This window comes from Myxocyprinus asiaticus, chromosome 21, assembly GCF_019703515.2.
Source record: "Myxocyprinus asiaticus isolate MX2 ecotype Aquarium Trade chromosome 21, UBuf_Myxa_2, whole genome shotgun sequence".
NCBI classification, from domain to species: Eukaryota; Metazoa; Chordata; class Actinopteri; order Cypriniformes; family Catostomidae; genus Myxocyprinus; species Myxocyprinus asiaticus.
This window is the reverse complement of record NC_059364.1, coordinates 24,580,919-24,600,702: the sequence shown is the minus strand read 5'-3', so window position 1 is coordinate 24,600,702 and position 19,784 is coordinate 24,580,919. Positions and strand designations below refer to the sequence as shown.

General features: G+C 39.5%; 1 long non-coding RNA gene across 2 annotated transcripts; it reads left to right on the top strand.

Annotated features, from left to right (window-relative positions):
- The first annotated feature begins 16,881 nt into the window (after positions 1 to 16,881).
- LOC127411837 (uncharacterized) lies at positions 16,882 to 19,323 on the top strand. 2 transcript variants are annotated; one of them, XR_007892355.1, is made up of 5 exons: positions 16,882 to 17,071; positions 17,375 to 17,404; positions 17,501 to 17,672; positions 17,973 to 18,173; positions 19,122 to 19,323. It is a non-coding gene; the product is annotated as an uncharacterized LOC127411837 (long non-coding RNA). The 2 variants fall into 2 exon arrangements; XR_007892354.1 differs by having other exon boundaries at positions 16,903 to 17,071; positions 17,501 to 17,586; positions 19,122 to 19,322.
- Positions 19,324 to 19,784: the final 461 nt, after the last annotated feature.

The window sequence follows — 19,784 nt, the reverse complement described above, 5'->3', positions numbered from 1 at the left end:
TCTGTCGGCGGGCGGTACGGCTGCTGATTCTCGGCGGGCTGGCGGAGAAATCAGCGATGTTGACTTGATTGAAGAGGGAAGAGAAAGGCAAATGGATGAAGATGTAGATTGCTCGGCGGTCTCCTTCGGATCCGTTAGAGTGTTCGGTAGAACACAGAGTAATCTCAACTCGTCCAGCAAGATGGAGATTGTATGGCCACAGTTTCAAGTCGGACGTTACTTCCTTGTGCCACGAGGCTGCACCTGAGAGCAGCGATGAGCTGCTTCTACACACGGCGAGCAAAGTTGTTGGAAGCAAATCCCGGAAGCATTTCAGAGGTATTTCTACTCCTGATGATGTCATGGTTGAGGTGCGTTCTGTCACGTGCCTCATCCAATAGGAGTTGAGAGTTCGATCCTTTAGTGAGCAAGGCTTCATGGGATTTGTAGTCTGTTTTGGACTCCCTTTGTTTGATTTTGGCGCGATTTTTATCAGTATAATTTATGACCTGGTATGTGGGGGCCTGAGTTAGGTTTTACGACTGTGTTAGGGCTGCCTTTGTCTTCTATCTGAATACATGAGGCCTAACATGAATTTCTTTACTGATAAAATTGAAATTTTGGAAAAATTGGAACTATGTAATCAACTGTCACAACACCTCAGAAAACAGTGTCTCATAATTTTGCTCACGAGCAAACTTCAATCACTCGCTGTCATAGGTCATGAAGAGCTAACAAAACATAAAAAAATAAAATAAATCAAAAGTCACAACACATATGTTATATCCAATACCAACTAAGCTCTTAAAAGAGGAATTCCCAGTAATCTCAGAACCTCTTCTTAATATGATTAACTCGTCGATCTCCTTAGGACATGTCCCAAGAAACCTTAAAATGGCAGTTATCAAACCGCTTATTAAGAAGCCACAGCTTGATCCTAAAGAACTGTCTAATTACAGACCAATTTCAAATCTACCATTAATGTAAAAAATACTAGAAAAGGTAGTGTCCTCCCAACTATGTTCATTCCTACAGAGAAATGGAATATATGAAGAATTTCAGTCAGGTTTTAGCCCCATCACAGTACAGAGACTGCACTTATCAGAATTACAAATGACTTGCTCTTATCATCTGATCACAGCTGCATTTCTCTTCCAGTGCTTTTAGATCTTAGTGCTGCCTTCGACACGATAGATCACGACATTCTCTTGAATAGGCTGGAGAATTATGTTAGCATTAGTGGACTTGTATTAACATGGTTTAAGTCCTATTTATCAGACCACTACCACTTTGTATGTGTAAATGTAGAATTGTCAAATCAAACAAAAGTTAAGTATGGTGTGCCACAGGGATCAGTTTTAAGACCTCTGCTTTTCTCCTTATACATGCTTCCCCTGGGAGATATTATCAGGAATCATGGAATAAGTTTCCACTGTTATGCCAACGATACCCAACTTTATGTTTCTTCTAAACCCAATGAAAATTCAAAATTCTCCAAATTAGCAGAGTTTATCAATGAAACCAAAGATTAGATGGCCAGAAATTTCCTTCTACTCAATTCTGACAAACAGAGGTACTAATGATTGGACCAAAAATCTCTAAAAATAAGCAGCTAAAATATAATTTGACTCTCGATGGATGTACTGTTACGTCATCTTCTATAGCAAAGAAATTAGGTGTTATATTTGATACCAATCGATCCTTTGAAAATCAAATTTCCAATGTTTGTAGAACAGCATTCTTCCACCTGAGAAATGTTGCTAAATTACGACACATGCTATCTGTTGCTGATGTCGAAAAACTAATTAATGCATTCATGATCTCAAGACTAGATTATTGTAATGCATTACTGGGAGGATGTCCAGCAAGTTCAATAAATAAACTTCAATCGGTTCAAAATGCAGCTGCCAGAGTGCTGACTAGAAACAAGAAATATGATCATTTCTTGATATTAGCCCCATTCTATCATCATTACATTGGCTACCTGTTAAATTTCGTGTTAATTTAAAAATTCTGTTAACTACATACAAAGCTTTGAATGGTCTAGCTCCACAGTACTTAAGTGACCTGACACGCTATATTCTGTCACGTTCATTATAAAATTCTGGCTTGTTAATAATTCCAAGAATATCAAAATCCACAAAAGGAGGTAGATCCTTTTCATACTTGGCTCCTAAACTATGGAATAGTCTCCCTAACACTGTTCTGGATGCAGACACACTCACTCAGTTTAGTCTAGACTAAAGACTCATCTATTAAACAGGCATACACCTAATTTATCCTTCAACTCACAATTAGGCTGCTTTAGTTAGGTCTGCCAGAACCAGAAACGTCCATCATGATCTATAACTCTGCATAAAATTAAATGGCATCTACGCTAATATTAATTTGTTTGTTTCCATGTCTCAACCTTGGGATTCATATCCCAAGGTTACCAGAGCCAGCCAGATCCAGCTCCATTCCTGCTTGGTGTCAGACTCCACTGCTACATGTCGCTGAAAGATAATGACAAAACTACAGCTGGTGCCAGCCAGACATCACTTCAGTCTTTTGACTTCAGAGGATGAACTGATGCCAACTCCAACTGTAAGACATGGGATTCTTCATATGCCACTGCCTGAACCTTGGACTTAGGATGGACCCCACCGAACCTCAACGAAATGACCTGCAGTTTGAACTGCGATGCACCTCATTAATCTCTGCCTGCATCACCTTTGTCTATTGATGGACTACACTCTTGAAATGGAATACACAATTATTATTTAATTTCTATACACAATTTACAATCGTATTTATTCAAACTACACAATAATCTTTATAGATATAACAGTTTATTTTTTTTTGTTAATGCATGATTTCCTGTAAAGCTGCTTTGAAATGATGTGTGTTGTGAAAAGCACTATACAAATAAAAATGACGACTTGGATACAGTGGAAATTTACCTTCAACTAAAACAAAAGGCTGTCATTTTGAGATGTAACTTTGAGAAACTTCAGCTAGTGCTGTGTCATGTGCACAAGGGGCTGTTCAAACCAAACATGTTTTTGCGTCCACTCGCACTGTTTTTCAATCGTTTTCCATGTAAGCATTTGCTAAATGGATGTCTTTTCACAACAGCATCACGTTTCACTGTGTTTTTAGCATCTCTCATGGGAGCACTGCATTTTTAGATGCCGTGTCAAGTTAAAAAGAACTTAAACTGATAAATACAGTACATGTCTCAAGACACCTGTGTTCTGCTCTATTTGTTGTTGTGCGTTTTGCTTTTGTTGGAGCGAGAAGGCATTTGTTCTGAACGGTTACTGGAAGAAATTCTTTTATTCTCTCAAAGTCACCAGAATTGGATGCTTTGGTTTTGTTTTTGCAAAAAAGTATCCCGGGAGAGCATGCTCCCGGACCCCCCCTAGATATAAGGTTCTACTGGGCAGATTTCTGTGCATACCCTCAAATGAAATCCTGCAGGTGCCCATCTTTCTCCCACATGTAGTCTTGCTGCAACACCCAGGGGAAATTAAGGAATAGAGAGCTAGTATGTTCAGGACAGCTCAGCACATAACCAGAGGCAAGATACAACAGAGAGAGAGAGAGAGAGGCAGCAGTCATTCACATCATTATTGCATTTTACTGTTGGTAGCCTTTGGGTGCAAGCTTTTAAAAGCACTGTTTCACTTGCAAATATGACAATATATCAAACCTAATTAAAAATCCATAACACTCGTGTGCAATATGTAACTGTAACGGGTTTCACAGGACAGGCAAGCAGGAGGCGGGAACCAGCAGAACATTCAACATAATTGAATTACATAACTGAACTTAAACAAACACACAGACACAAACAACGGCCATGTGTATCTCTCTTTTCCTCGAACTGGTACCTCTGGCTCATCTTTAGCCCCCTCTTGGCTGATTAGGACAATTCATACATACAACATACAAGAACGACAAACTGTGGTTTACAGCAGAACTCAGGCAGCTTCGTCAGGCCAAAGAGGATGCTTACAGAGGTGGGGATAAAGTCTTGTACAATCAAGCCAGGAACACACTGAATAAGGAAATCAGAGTGGCTAAAAGAAGATACTCTGTGAGCTGAAAAACAAGTTTTCATCTAACGAACCTGCATCAGTGTGGAGTGGCATGAAACAATTTACGAATTAAAGGACTCCTGCCCTCAACACTGTAGGGAACCAACATCTGGCTGACGACTTGAATGTGTTCTACTGTAGATTTGAAAGGCCCAGTCTCACACCCCACACCCGCTCTGACCTTCACTTCACACAAACACCAACACCTTCTGAAACCCCCCTCCTGCTACTCAACCTGCACTTAAGATCTGTGAAGAGGTGTGCCGTGTCTTCCGAAAACAAAAGACAAGGAAAGCACAGGACCCAGATGCTGTTTCACCCACTTGTCTTAGATCCTGTGCTAACCAGCTGGCCCTCATCTTCACACTGATCTTCAATAGATCACTGGAGCAGTGTGAAGTCCCATGCTGCTTCAAACGCTCAATCATCATTCCTGTCCCAAAGAAACCCAAAATCACAGGACATAATGACTACAGACCTGTCGCCCTGACGTCTGTGGTCATGAAATCATTTGAGAAACTGGTGTTGGCCAGGGGAAATTCACTTCCAGCACCTGTACAATCAGCACTGGTCCCCCCAGGGATGTGTGCTATCCCCACTACTCTTCTCCCTGTATACAAACGACTGCACCACCAAGGACCCCTGTCAAGCTCCTGAAGTTTGCAGATGACAACACTGTCATCGGCCTCATCCAAGATGACGATGAGTCTGTATACAGAAGGGAGATTGAACAGCTGGCTGTCTGGTGTAGTCAAAACAACCTGGAGCTGAACATGCTCAAAACGGTTGAGATATATATTTTCACACACACAGGGTTGGGGAGTAACGGAATACAAGTAATGGGAATACGTATTTAAAATACAAAATATAAGTAACTGTATTCCACTACAGTTACAATTTAAATCATTGGTAATTAGAATACAGTTACATTCAAAAAGTATTTTGATTACTGAAGAAATTACTTTGCATTTTTTTTGTCATTTGCTTCATTTAATATTTAGTCCTTTCAGATAGAAAACATTTAAACATAAATGATGCGATCCAAAGTGCATTTGAACAGAGCTGAAACACTTTCTTATGATGTGTTACATTCATACGAGCAGACAGAGAAGTTTGAAGTAAGTTTGGAGGAGAAGAAATAGAAATAAACCTTGTGTAAATTGTCAGCTTCACGCTAAACTAAAATGCTATTTCTTGCCATTTTACATGCACGTTACCAGGCACAATCATATTTTTTTATCAAGAAAATTCACGTTAGATCATACTTTCTTTTTTCTAGTAAGACCTTTGATATTAGGGCAAAAATTGTATTCTTGATAATTTTTGTATTGTTTTCCTGTAAAATATCTAAAAATCCTTAAAACAAGATCGATTTGATTTATCTTGTTTAGAAACAACACTGCATAAGATATTTAGGTTTTTCAGAGAATGTATTTTTAACGTGTATTTTGTCTTCCTGTACTGGCAGAGTTTTTACTGAAGAAGTAATCCAAAGTATTTAGAATACGTTACTGACCTTGAGTAATCTAATGAAATACGTTACAAATGACACTTTACAGTATGTATTCTGTAGTGGAATACATTTCAAAAGTAACCCTCCCAACCCAGTATAATATATATATATATATATATATATATATATATATATATATATATATATATATATATATATATATATATATATATATATATATATAAATAATTGTCTTATTGTGTATACTATATATAGTATATATACTACGGCTGTCCTTCTGCCGGCAGGTCTTCCCTGCCTCTCTGGAGCCCTGGGAGAGACGAGGGGAGGGAGAGGGCAGAGGGAAAGAGCGAGGGGGAGAGACAGAGAGAGGAGAGAAAAACTCGGCCTCATCTTGGATGGTCCTCAGCCACTCCTCCGCCTTCTGGCTGACAACAGCCACTCCTCCCCGGCAGACGGCAGTGAGTCCTCCAACCCCTGGCGGACGGTAACAGCTCTTCCCCTTCCTGGTGGCCGGCAGCGGTTCCTCCGACTCCCGGTGGCCGGAATTGACTCCTCAGTCCCCTGGTGGACAGCAGCGGCAAGGACTCCACGACGGCACATCCCTCCTCATTCCTGGGTTTCGGCACTAATGTAACGAACATTCAACATAATTTTAATGGCATAACTGAACTTAAACACACACACACACACACACACACACACACACACACACACACACACACACACACACACACACACACACACACACACACACACACACACAGCGGCCGCGTGTGTCGCTCTCTCCCAAACTGGTGCCTCCGGCTCGTCTTTATCCCCCTCCCGGCTAATTAGGGCAATTCAGCGCCGGACGTGCGTCCTCACAGCCCGGCCACGCCCTCCTCCTCGTCACAGTAACCCAAAGTAAACATTTTGGTTGATTGCTCCATGTAAAGGAATCGGTTAATAAAATCTTTACATTTGGTGTCATCGCCCTCTTTTCATCCCTCCCACTGGATTTTCTGAATACAACATAATTAAAGTTTTAAATAGATTCTAGAGGAAAACCGCTTTAAATACTCCTTCAAAGTGCAGTAGAGATTAATGGATCTTGAGGTAATAAAGTTTGTGGGCTGTAGTAATTGATTGTTAAATTGGATCTAATTAATTCTAAAGTGGCTCTGAGGGTGAAAGAGCCTATTGACTTGTTTCAGTGAGGTCATGAAACAGGTCAATACATGTAGTCATTTCATAAATGACAAGAACACCTTGCTTCCATTGTCAGAAACACACAAAAGGACTAATTGACACCATATCACCAAATACAAGTTGTCATAAAAGTCAACCCTAATAAAAAAAAATAAAAAAAGTAGTGATTGTCTCTAAGTCAGGTTTGACCTTAACTGAATTAGTTGTCGCTTAATTAGAAAATAGTAAAGCCCTGTTATATGCCTTGTTCCTCCACTACAAACTGAAAATGGCATTTTTGTTTAAGCATAAATAGCCAGTTATAAAATCATTGCAATCATTAAATATTGGAATGAGAGTACGGTAAGGGAAGTTTATTTTTACAGTGCATCCGGAAAGTATTCACAGCGCTTCACTTTTTCCACATTTTGTTATGTTACAGCCTTATTCCAAAATGGATTAAATTCATTATTTTCCTCAAAATTCTACAAACAATACCCCATAATGACAATGTGAAAGAAGTTTGTTTGAAATCTTTGCAAATTTATTACAAATAAAAAAACAAAAAAAAATCACATGCACATAAGTATTCACAGCCTTTGCTCAGTACTTTGTTGAAGCACCTTTGGCACCAATTACAGCCTCAAGTCTTTTTGAGTATGATGCTACAAGCTTGGCACACCCATTTTTGGGCAGTTTCTCCCATTCTTCTTTGCAGGACCTCTCAAGCTCCATCAGGTTGGATGGGGAGCGTCGGTGCACAGCCATTTTCAGATCTCTCCAGAGATGTTCAATTGGGTTCAAGTCTGGGCTTTGGCTTGGCCACTCAAGGACATTCACAGAGTTGTCCCGGAGCCACTCCTTTGTTATCTTGGCTGTGTGCTTAGGGTCTTGTTGGAAGATGAACCTTCGCCCCAGTCTGAGGTCCAGAGCAGGTTTTCATCAAGGATGTCTCTGTACATTGCTGCATTCATCTTTCCCTCAATCCTGACTAGTCTCCCAGTTCCTGCCGCTGAAAAACATCCCCACAGCATGATGCTGTCGCCACCATGCTTCACTGTAGGGATGGTATTGGCCAGGTGATGAGCGGTGCCTGGTTTCCTCCAGACATGACGCTTGCCATTCAGGCCAAAGAGTTAAATCTTTATTTCTCATGGTCTGAGAGTCCTTCAGGTGCCTTTTGGCAAACTCCAGGTGGGCTGTCATGTGCCTTTTATTGAGGAGTGGCTTCCGTCTGGCCACTCTACCATACAGGCCTGATTGGTGGAGTGCTGCAGAGATGGTTATTCTCTGTCAGAGTGACCATCTGGTTCTTGGTCACCTCCCTGACTAAGGCCCTTCTCCCCCAATCGCTCAGTTTGGCCGGGCGGCCAGCTCTAGGAAGAGTCCTGGTGGTTCCAAACTTCTTTCATTTATGGATGATGGAGGCCACTGTGCTCATTGGGACCTTCAATGCTGCAGAAATTTTTCCGTACCCTTCCCCAGATCTGTGCCTCAATACAATCCTGTCTCGGAGGTCTACAGGCAATTCCTTGGACTTCATGGCTTGGTTTGTGCTCTGACATGCACTGTTAACTGTGGGACCTTAAATAGACAGGTGTGTGCCTTTCCATATCATGTCCAATCAATTGAATTTACCAAAGGTGGATGCCAATCAAGTTGTAGAAACATCTCAAGGATGATCAGTGGAAACAGGATGCACCTGAGCTCAATTGTGAGTGTCATGGCAAAGGCTGTGAATACTTATGTACATGATTTTTTTTTTTTAAATAAATTTGCAAAGATTTCAAACAAACTTCTTTCATGTTGTCATTATGGGGTATTGTTTGTAGAATTTTGAGGAAAATAATGAATTTAATCCATTTTGGAATAAGGCTGTAACATAACAAAATGTGGAAAAAATTAAGCGCTGTGAATACTTTCCGGATGCACTGTATTCTTCTCACTACAATTGTACAGAGGGGTTATCTGAGTTACCGTGGCCTTCTGTCAGCTTGAACCAGTCTGGACATTCTCCGTTGACCTCTCTCATCAACAAGGCATTTCCATTCGCAGAACTGCCGCTTACTGAATATTTTTTGGTTTTGGCACCATTCAGAGTAAACTCTAAAGACTGTTGTTCGTGAAAATCCCAGGAGATCAGCAGTTACAGAAATACCTAACCCAGCCAGTCTGGCACTAACAATCATGTCACAGTCGAAATCACTGAGATCACATTTTTTTCCCCATTCTGATGGTTGATGTGAACATTAACTGAAGCTCCTGACCCATATTTGCTTGATTTTATGTATTGCACTGCTGCCACATGATTGGTTGATTAGATAATTGCATGAATTGTTGGTGTACAGGTGTTCCTAATAAAGTGCTCGATTTAAGTGACTGACGTACTCAAATGTTTGTTTTTCTATCATGGCGGGGACTTTTTTATTGACTTGCATTGTTTTTATAATAAACTAATATTGTCTATCCCCTCACCCTATTGTAAATCCAACCCTCATAGAAAACTTTTTGCATTTTTTAGATTCACTAAAGGAATAGTTCACCCCAAAATGTAAATTCTCTCATCATTTACTCACCCTCATGCCATCCCAGCTGTGTATGACTTTCTTTCTTCTGCAGAACATGAACATGAAGGATTTTTAGAAGAATATCTCAGCTCTGTAGGTCCATGCAATGCATGTGAATGGTGACCAAAACTTTGAAGCTCCAAAAAGCAAATAAAGGCAGCATAAAAGTCATCCATATGACTCCAGTGGTTCAATCCAAGACTTCTAAAGCAATCTAATTGATTCTGGGTGAGAACAGACCAAAATGTAACTCCTCATAGTTTTCACAGTACATCTTGACATTGCAGATCATGATTTCAAGCTTGATTACACTTTCTAGTGCTTGACGCATCCGTTGTGCTAAATAGCGCTAGGAAGTGTAATCGAGCTTGAAATCATGATCGCCAAAGACACTGCTGATGTCAAGATTTATTGTGAAAAAGGAGTTATATTTTGGTCTGTTCTCACCCAAAAGCATTTAGATCACTTGGGTGCTTCTCAGTCGGAAGGCTGCAACTCTGTTAGGCTGGATATCTCGGCTGCCACGTCATCAAGCACCGTCGAAGGCCATCTCAATTGTAAGGACACTTGGAAGGCAGCCTTCGTTTGCCATATTTTGGAGGATGCATCGGGTGTATACTTTGTGGCCTTCAATCACCCACAATCATTTGGACATGTCCCAAATTATTTTTAAAAAGGGCGGAAAACGAGTTGCGTGACCATGAATGCAGAAACCTTTATGATGCAGCTTACTTTCTTCTCTCTCTTCAAGTTTTTATTTGCATTTGCAGCAATGACATTATGTTGAAAAATATATATATATAAATTCTAAGATCAGTGTTGCAAAATGTATTATAAAGGTTTTTTTTTACTAGCTTTGGGAATAAAAAATTTTGCTAAAATAATTAAGGGAGTAAGGACATATTTCTCATTTTCTGAATTATATGGGTTTTCTAAACAAAGTAAAATATCACATGGTTCTAAGCTTATGGTTCACCATGCACACTTACTAGACTGTCTCATTCTAGTGCTGAATGCTGAGAAGTCTAGCTTACAGCCTCCGAAGGACTGGTCTAGGAAGGACACAGCCTTACTAGTCTGCAGTCTTCCATTTGAGAAGCACCCATAGATTACTTTTATGCTGCCTTTATGTGCTTTTTGGAGCTTCAAAGTTTTGGACACTATTCACTTGCATTGTATGGATCTACAGAGCTGAGACATTCTTCTAAAAACCTTTGCTTGTGTTCTGCAGAAGAAAGTCATACACATCTTAGTTGGCATGAGGGTGAGTAAATGATGAGATGTTTTTCTGTTCCTTGAAGGCATTATTTAGTTTGTTTATTAAGCCATTTTCCTCCAGGGGACCATTGGCAGGTCTACAATATACGTGATTTCCATTTGAATATACTTGTGGGCACATTTGGACTCACACACACACATACTCAGTATACAACCTCTTTGTTATTGCAATTTAAGAAGTAGCTGACTAACAAATGAACATGCTTGATTGATTTTCATGAGAGATGGACCTTGGCTGTGTCTCAAAACCTTGTGAGTTTCCAACCTAGACAGCATTTGTTGGGCATCACAGGCATGATTATGATGTGCATACAAGTGATTTCGGAAAGAATGACCTGTTTGGAAATATACATTTTCTTTTCTTTCTTTTTTTTTAAATTTACTGCCAAAGACAGCAAGATTTTTAAAGCACCAATGCATCTAAAGCCATGCATTAGATGTATAATTGACGCTTTATCTATTTTATTACTCTTGTGTGGCCACATATAATGATGTTGAATTGTGATTAATTGTTTTGTTGCACGAGCATGTTTATGGCAAACTTTATTGCTGTTCTCCATTACCAGCACAAAAAAGGCATACAACCGAACTGCATAGTGAAAATCCACAGGTAAAACTGAATTATGACCAATACTAATATGCTTCTGCCATGATATTTTAATTGACACTTCCCCAATTCTGAAAGTCAGAGTTCAAAGTAAATACTTATTTCATTAGTTTGCAAGTTAATGTATTCCTGTAGTGAGGATAGTGTAAACGAGCTGAGCCTGTGTGTAAGAGGGGCAGAAGTGCCACAGATGAAAGAAAAAGCAGGTGCCCCTTGCAGAGGCAGCCTCACACTATGGTCTGCTTGGATGATAGGAAACTGGGAGCTACAGGACAGGTATGGAATGAGTAGAGTGAAAATAGGCGGAAACACTGAAGAAAAAGTGGCGGTTACTGCTGCATGGAAATGAGCTCTCACGAGAGCTGCTGTTGCGCTGGAGGACTCGCAACACCCGTGGCTGGGAGGCCACCCCTCACTGTGATTTTAATGGGAGAGCCCTTGAATGCATGTAAGTGGGAGGGCCTTCACAGTGGTAAGAATGTGAGGGCTTCCGGTTTAGCCGGGGGGGGTCCTCACAGCATCCGAACAGGAGTGCCCTCCATGTGTACGAGCGAGGCTGTTTGGAGCAATTTTTTTTAGGGGATTTAGCTGATTAGAGCTTGGTGTGTTTTTTTTTTTAAGACACTGGTACGGATGTAGCTACTGTACACATCGGATGACCACCGGCCCAATGAATGGATTTGCTGTTCAGGAAGACCTTTTTGGGCTGCAGTGGTTGCGGCGCTGATGCGAAATTTGCTGGGATGCCAGATTTGAGGAGGACCAATTTTAGGTGTTTTTGGAACCAAAATCGTTATGCTGCCTGGTTGTTTTCATCAGCGAAGAGCGGGTCGAGAGGGGTTTTGACTTGGGAACCTCTGTAATGCAGGTAGTGAGTGATTGACAGGGCTGGATGGGGGTTAGCAGGTTGAAAATATAAATTGAATGCTCTCTTTTGGTTTGATCTGTTTTGCTCTGTTTAATGTGGTCTCTGATGAAATTGTTGTCGAGGATGTGAAAACCGAAGATAGTGTGATGAATTCTGGAATCCAATTTTGCTGTAGTGGTGAATTCAGAACAGCGGAGGAGACCGAAAAAGGCGACATCAAGGGTTTTGGTGGTGTTTTCTGAAATGTATCCCCGACGGAGTGTGGTTAGGCATTTGGTTAAGAGATCAATGGTTTGAGGCTGTCTGGTGTCGATTCTGGTGGATTGGGCTTTTTGGATGCCCTTGACTAGGAGTGAGATTTGAGGGTGGTTTATTGAAGAGGAGTTTTTGCCGAAAATTATTTTATGGAAAAAATGGATGCCGCTCAGATATTCCTTGATAGTCCCGGCGTAAAGACTTTTGGGTTGGTTGAGATGTTAGACAAAAGATGAGACTGAAAGTAGAGAAATCTGGGAAGGGCAGTTTGTAGGTTTCATGAAATTTTTTAAAACATTTCCAGGCTGTCCAGTATGTTTGGAGGGTTTGTGAAGAGATGGCTTGGAGAATGGAGTCCAGAGATGCTTGATGGAGGAGTTTGAGTGAGTGGTTTAGTGGAATTTCAGCAATGAACTGGGGTTGGAGTTGGGTTCACCTCTGGAGCCAAGGTTTTGTATCTCTGTAGAATGTGAGACAATTCCAGTGGTTGAGAATATTTAGCCATAGTTGTAAGTCTGCACAGCATGATTTGTCTAGGGTTACGTGGTCGTTTAGTGAATTGACAGATGAGGCTAATGAGAGGAGATGAGAAATTAAAGGGCAGCCTTGTGGGATTATGTGCATAGCAGCATTTAGATGACCAAGGAGGGAGAGGAGATTGTGCTTGGATTAGATAGGAAGTTGGAGATTATTGAAATGATCCTGTCAATCTTTTCTTTGGGAAGGGAAGCTTGAAATGCTCCAGCAGAGTCAAGCTGGATGCCTTGGAATTCGATAGATGTGGATGGACCAGCGTTTTTTTCTTCTGAGATAGGAATCCCAAAATAGGAGAAGATTTTCTGCAAAGTGCTTAGGTGGAGAGTCGGAGGAAAATTATGTGACGAGACGGTGAGGAAATCGTCAAGCAGGAGTGTAAGGTAAGGCACAGAGTGATTGTTTGACAGTATGCAGCAGATCACTTCGGATAGCATGTCAAATATTTTGGGGCTGCTTTTGCATCCAAAAGTAAAGTGAACGGTGAAATAGAACTTGTCATTTCAGCAAACGCCAAAGAGGTGCCAGAAATCGGGATGCGTGGGCATGATTTTAAAAGCCGAAGTTATGTTGACCTTTGTGAGCCATGTGCCTCTGCCTACTTTTTTGATCATCTGGATGGCTTGGTTGACGTCATGGTAACAGAGAGAGTATTTGTCGGGCCTATAATGAAACCGTATTTAACTACCTTACTTAATAGATCGTCGACTATCTTGGGTTCGGCATGCGCTGAGGTACTTTTTAAGATCTTTATTTTTTTTACGATTTTTGAACAGGGCATATGGAGCGAGCATGAGCACCTCCACAGAAATTGCAGATGTGCAGGAAACGGCCCTGAGCTTTGGTGTGGCTGAAGTCATTGAAATTGTTACAGATTTGTTTACCTGCTGAGTAGCTCACTGTTCTACCTTTGAAATCTTTGAAAGAGGAAACCAAAGGGCCGTTGCTTGGTTGAGGGACATAATTTGGTTTGCTCATTACCGGGATGTCGGAGCGAGGGGGCGTAATTGTGGGGCAGGACTCAGTTTGGTGATCGACAGACCTGCAAACAGCACACAAAATGCTCCTGCATCCCAGGAACACCCTGTTATGTAAATCTAGATCCCCAGTACTGATACTGATTCCACTGCGCTACTTTCGCAGTGCATTTTGCTGAGAAGAGCCTATGGTAAGTGTAAATGTTCGCTGCTGTACATCTTTGTGACGTGCGCTCATGAGAGGGATGACGTAAGCTCGTTGGTAAGGTCACGCGTCACGAGGAGGAGGAGTCAGGATGCACGTCATTGTTTACAATGGGTTTTTTTTTATTATTATTATTTGGAAATGATTTTTTTTATATTGTTTTGAAATTGTTTTGGACTGTTTTGGTTTGTGAATGGCACAAGTGTCTCTTGTAAACAATGACTTCCTGACTGCTCCACATGACGCGTGACCTTACCAACAAGCTTATGTCATCCGTCTCATGAGCACACGTCACAAAGATGTACAGAAGCGAACATTTGTCGTTAAAAAGTATATAAGTATTGCTTTAATTCTAAAAATAATCAATCGTTTGTGTTCAGAAGAACTTTATTTGTAGACTGGAGTCATGTGGATTATTTTGATGCACCCTAAATATGCATTTTGGACCATCAAAAAATGGAGGACATTCACTTGCAGTGTTTAAAGGAGGAGGCCTGAAATGAAATCCTAAAAGTCTTAAATTCTGTTTTGATGAAGAAAGAAACTCATATACATCTTGGATGGCCTGAGGGTGAGTAAATTATCAGCAAATTTTCATTTTTGGGTGAACTATTCCTTTAACGGTACACTTGTAAATGCTGGGAATGGCTGGGTAATCGGACACATTGGAGGCAGCGGTTGGGGAGGTTTGAAAAGATCTTGAGGGAGGAGGAGATGTGTTCCTGCGGTGGTGCCTGTGGGTGGATGATTTCAAGCGAATAGCTTGCCAACCCTGATTCACGTCCAGAGGTTGAGAAAGTGTTGGAAGAAGGAGAGATGGTCCTGGACTCATCGAGCTGTTGTGGAGAGTCAGGGACAGTTGAGAATCTTCAGGTTAGGGCGGGGCCGAATGCCGGAAAAATTGTCGCCACCATGGTGGTAAGCAGTTGTTTATATATGCTTACTCTGGCAACGAGATTGGTCGGATTAAATGAACATGCTCCTCCCGAACTTTGTTATGAACAGGGACTAAAAACAGTTCAAGGAACAAAAACAGAAAACAAGCAAAATGTTTAGCAGAACGTAACTGAAAACTGGAACAAAGTGATTTTCAGTTGTTCTGGAGTGAAAATGTTATATTTAAATGCTGGTAACCGGTTATAACTGGGTAATTTTGTTCCAATCATTTTTTATTTTATTTTATGAAACTAAAGGCCAAAGGGTTTATCACAGTAAATTTTTGGAACTGCACCTCATGCTGCCCAAAAAAATTAAACGTGCTTTGATCCTGCATCACACATTTCTTTGCCTAATTGCCCATTGTGAATGTTGCGTTCTCTGAATGAAGACCTTTTTAACAACTATGTATAATTACTACATGCACGGTTAATCCATATACAAGGAAAACATTATTAGAGGTATAAAGTACATTTCTCAGTTGTGTCCAATTGTTCACTGAATTATTGTTAGATATGATGCATTAATACAGATTTGATTCTGCTGGGTTTTGAGCATATCTGTAAATACAATTATACTTAATTGTTAATTAACTGCTTGTTATGATTTCTATGCTTGTTATGCTCAGAGTACTGTCATTTTAAAAAGAATGTTATTAACCATTCTTTGATTTTGTTCTAACCAGTAACCTTTTGGAAAGGAGGCTGAGGAACTGTGGTGGTGGTTATATGCGCTCATCTCATACAATTATTCCAATGTGACTTAAAGGTGCACTCAGTAACTTTTGTCTTTGTGTCATCTTGGACTTTCACTGACACCTAGTGGCTTGGATGCAGCATCATTTAAAATCAATAATTTTCAGTTTCAGATGCCATTGTAGAAATTTAGTATTCACAATCAGCCATGATTACTTTAATCAATGAGTGAAAGTGTCAAATAACAGGACAGTTACTGAGATTAAGTGAGTCATGTGATTCTAACATGGCAGCCCCCATGTGCGGACCCTCTCCATGTAGAATAAAACAGCTTTTATTAGGTTACTGTTATGACTGGAGTCTTCATTTTAATGTGAGTGGTCATGATTTCCTACATATATTGCAAAATTACAATTCATGTCTCTAAGTGTTAAACTGTTAAAGTGGAAAAAGTATTGAATGCACCTTTAAATGCACTGTTAGAACAACGTTAAACACTTTTTAGTTGATATAAACACGCCATTTTGAAACGCCTTCCACAAATGAGAAATTATAATAATTTTCATAAAATTACGTTTAGGCTAGACGTTAATCAAGGAAGTGCCATATTAAATTTTGAGGAGAATGAGGCTGTGAGGAACAGAAGTACAGTTTGTACTGTTGTTTAAATTGGTGTTAATTATTCAGCTGACCATATGTTGAAAAATAAATAAATTTTATATATATATATTTCCAAAAAATCTTCAGTTGACAAAAAAACTTGCCTTTGAAGAGACTTTCCCTCACAGCCTCGTTTTCATTCCCCTTTAAAAAATGTAATATGGTGCTAACTCTGAAAAAGGTCTGTAGCTTTTGAGTGCAACCAACGTCAATGCAGTCAATCTGTCGTTTTGTCTCTATCATATACTTTAGTTATTACAAACCAAATCAGCATGAATACAGGAATAATTCCTTGAAAAGCACATATCACAATCGACCCTTTTCACAGACCTGTTATGACGTGTTTCTATGGAAGCAAATCTGTCTCATCAGATTTTGAAATTTAAAAGCCATTGAATTTCTAGAACTGAATTTTTCAGCATTGAAACTATGTATGTGAATTTTTTGCCTATGAATTAAACTTCAATAAATTTAAATTTCAATGACTCATTTTCACTTTTATTTTTCAATGTTCACAAATCAAGAAGAATAAAAAAGAATCAAAAATTCAAGTTTAAAAAGTCAAATCATTTATATTCGAGTTGCTCGAATTCGACAGGCCAAATTCAGATACCAAAATTCGGTGTTAAAAATTTCAGATGAACCATCCGGGACACCAAGGATAAGCAATCGAATCTGGATGAAATCGAACCAACAACATCCAGTCAAGTTACACTCCATTGGTCACGTGACGCCGATGCTTGAAATTACAGGAATCACAACTAACCCAAACGATGGGGCTTCGGTGAGTGTATTAACTGTTTTATTTGTAAGATTCAGTAACAGGTAATACCTGACACGTCGCACATTAACAGAATTTATTGGACAATATCTACGCGGAACTTTTAATGAGGTGGCGTTCATTAAAATGTTGTTAGCATAGACATGCAGGGACGGCCAATAATGTAACGGTAACCAAACCCTTAATATTATGTTTATTAAAGTTTAGAAACGTTTAAAACTTCATCTTTGTGCTACTGATTTGTAATATCTTTCTTATTTTTTTCTGTGCTGTATTTATGACTGTATTACTAACATCGTCTGAAAGACAACTTGATGTCTCAAATCAAGATATGGGGTAAATTATCAAACTTCAATTCATGTACATATGGCTTATTTTTACTTATCAATTCTAGACTTATTGATGGTTAATAAATATTCTTGGATTCCGCAGAGAACAGAGGCAGGGAGGTCACAGCAGTTCAGCCAGAAAGACCATCACTTCAAATGGAAATGTCCAGATTAAGACTTAAAGCACAAGTTAGTTATTTTAAATGCAAGCAGTATGTATACATATTTTGGCGTACTGTTGATTTGTACAGGCAAAATTCCACCTGTTACTTACAGTAAGTAATGATACACATAGTGTTGTGTTGCATGCTCTATTTCTTACCAATATTGCAGACATTCAAATCTAAGTTAGTGAACTGTGGAATAAAAGTATTTGATGTTTTGTGACCATAAGTAAAATAAAGACCTGTTTCACTTTAGGCTAATGTGAAATTTGTTTATTTATTTTCATCTGTGTCGTGCAAGGCAATGTTCAAAAATGCTTATTGTAACATTGTTGTCTTTTAATATAATTAGAAAAAAACAGATAATGGGATAGTAGTGATAGTTCATGTTTTAACGCTTATTTTCTATAGGTCCTTTCCAGGTATTTTTACCAAGGGCCGAGGAAAGAGGCGCTTGTTCCTGCCAAGAGACTTAAACCACTTGAAGTGGCTTTCTAATTGTTGCCAAAGCAGTGTGAAAAAACTCCAAACGAGCAGGAGCGAATAGTCCATATGCAGGCAGGGTTGGGCCGTAGGACTGCTTATCTAGATGAGAGCACAACACATGAAGAGGTAACAACATGCAACTAGTTATTTAGGCTAGCTGTACAAAAAACGAGAATCCATATGTTGTATTCTGATATGCTGTGAAGCACACATCTCAAACAGGTTTGATGTAGAACCAAAGATAGTCATTTTTGCCTAAGTTAAATGGACAAAACTCACGGTTAGGGTTAATTATGAATTAGGATGAATGCCATTTTGAGGATACTTTTATATCCAAAGTACCTCACAGAAACATAAGTCCATAGATTGTGGAATGAGTGAATCAAACCTCTATTCTTTTAAATGCTGGTAACATTCTCTACTAGACATTTGGTTTAATCAAGCTACCTTGTTTCAGAGTATTAATCTTAAATACATGGCAAATTATTTTTTTCCCCAAGGACTTGCTAGTTTGTCATATACTTTTTTGCTTACAATTATGTGATGCCCTCAAAGTTTTATTTCCAAAACTGGGGACAGTTACTGGTGAGTGGCTGCTTTACAAATCTTCAAGTAGGCCAACACAAGTTTGTGTGTTAGTGTTGCTCATTCATAAAAAAGTACATATGCAGCAGTTAACTGCACATTATGCAACACACACACAGTTACTTTATTCCAACAGATGGTATCCAAATAAAACTTTAAAAGGTTTTCTTCAAAATCATATCTACATTTATTATTAAGCCTATCTATGTTGAATTTAAGAAATGTTTGTGAGCATTTATTAGGTCATTTCTAACTGCAAATCAGCAGCTGCAAACTAATTGTTTAATTGTAACAATTATATTTGTAAAAGTATAGTAAAAAAAAAACTTGACTTGTTTTGTCTTCATGACTCATTTAGGTGACTTCTTTAGTCTGAACTGTTGTCAGACAAGAAGTCTAGTTGCTTTGACTTAACTTCTAGATATAATGTATACCTAATAAAGTGTTAAAAGTTTGCAATCTAATTTTCCTCTGCAATGTTTTCAACAGGCGGATGGGGTAGCCGAAAACTCTCTCTTGTGGCTCCTGATGATACTGGCTGTACAGGCAGGATCTTGAAGGCTGCAAGTCGTGGGGGTAAAAATCTATTCATAGCCCCAGTTCAAGAAGAACTCAGCACAAATCCCCTACAACATATACAGGTGCATCTCAATAAATTAGAATGTCGTGGAAAAGTTCATTTATTTCAGTAATTCAACTCAAATTGTGAAACTCGTGTATTAAATAAATTCAATGCACACAGACTGAAGTAGTTGAAGTCTTTGGTTCTTTTAATTGTGATGATTTTGCTCACATTTAACAAAAACCCACCAATTCACTATCTCAAAAAATTAGAATACATCATAAGACCAATAAAAAAAACATTTTTAGTGAATTGTTGGCCTTCTGGAAAGTATGTTCATTTACTGTATATGTACTCAATACTTGGTAGGGGCTCCTTTTGCTTTAATTACTGCCGCAATTCGGCGTGGCATGGAGGTGATCAGTTTGTGGCACTGCTGAGGCGGTATGGAAGCCCAGGTTTCTTTGACAGTGGCCTTCAGCTCATCTGCATTTTTTGGTCTCTTGTTTCTCATTTTCCTCTTGACAATACCCCATAGATTCTCTATGGGGTTCAGGTCTGGTGAGTTTGCTGGCCAGTCAAGCACACCA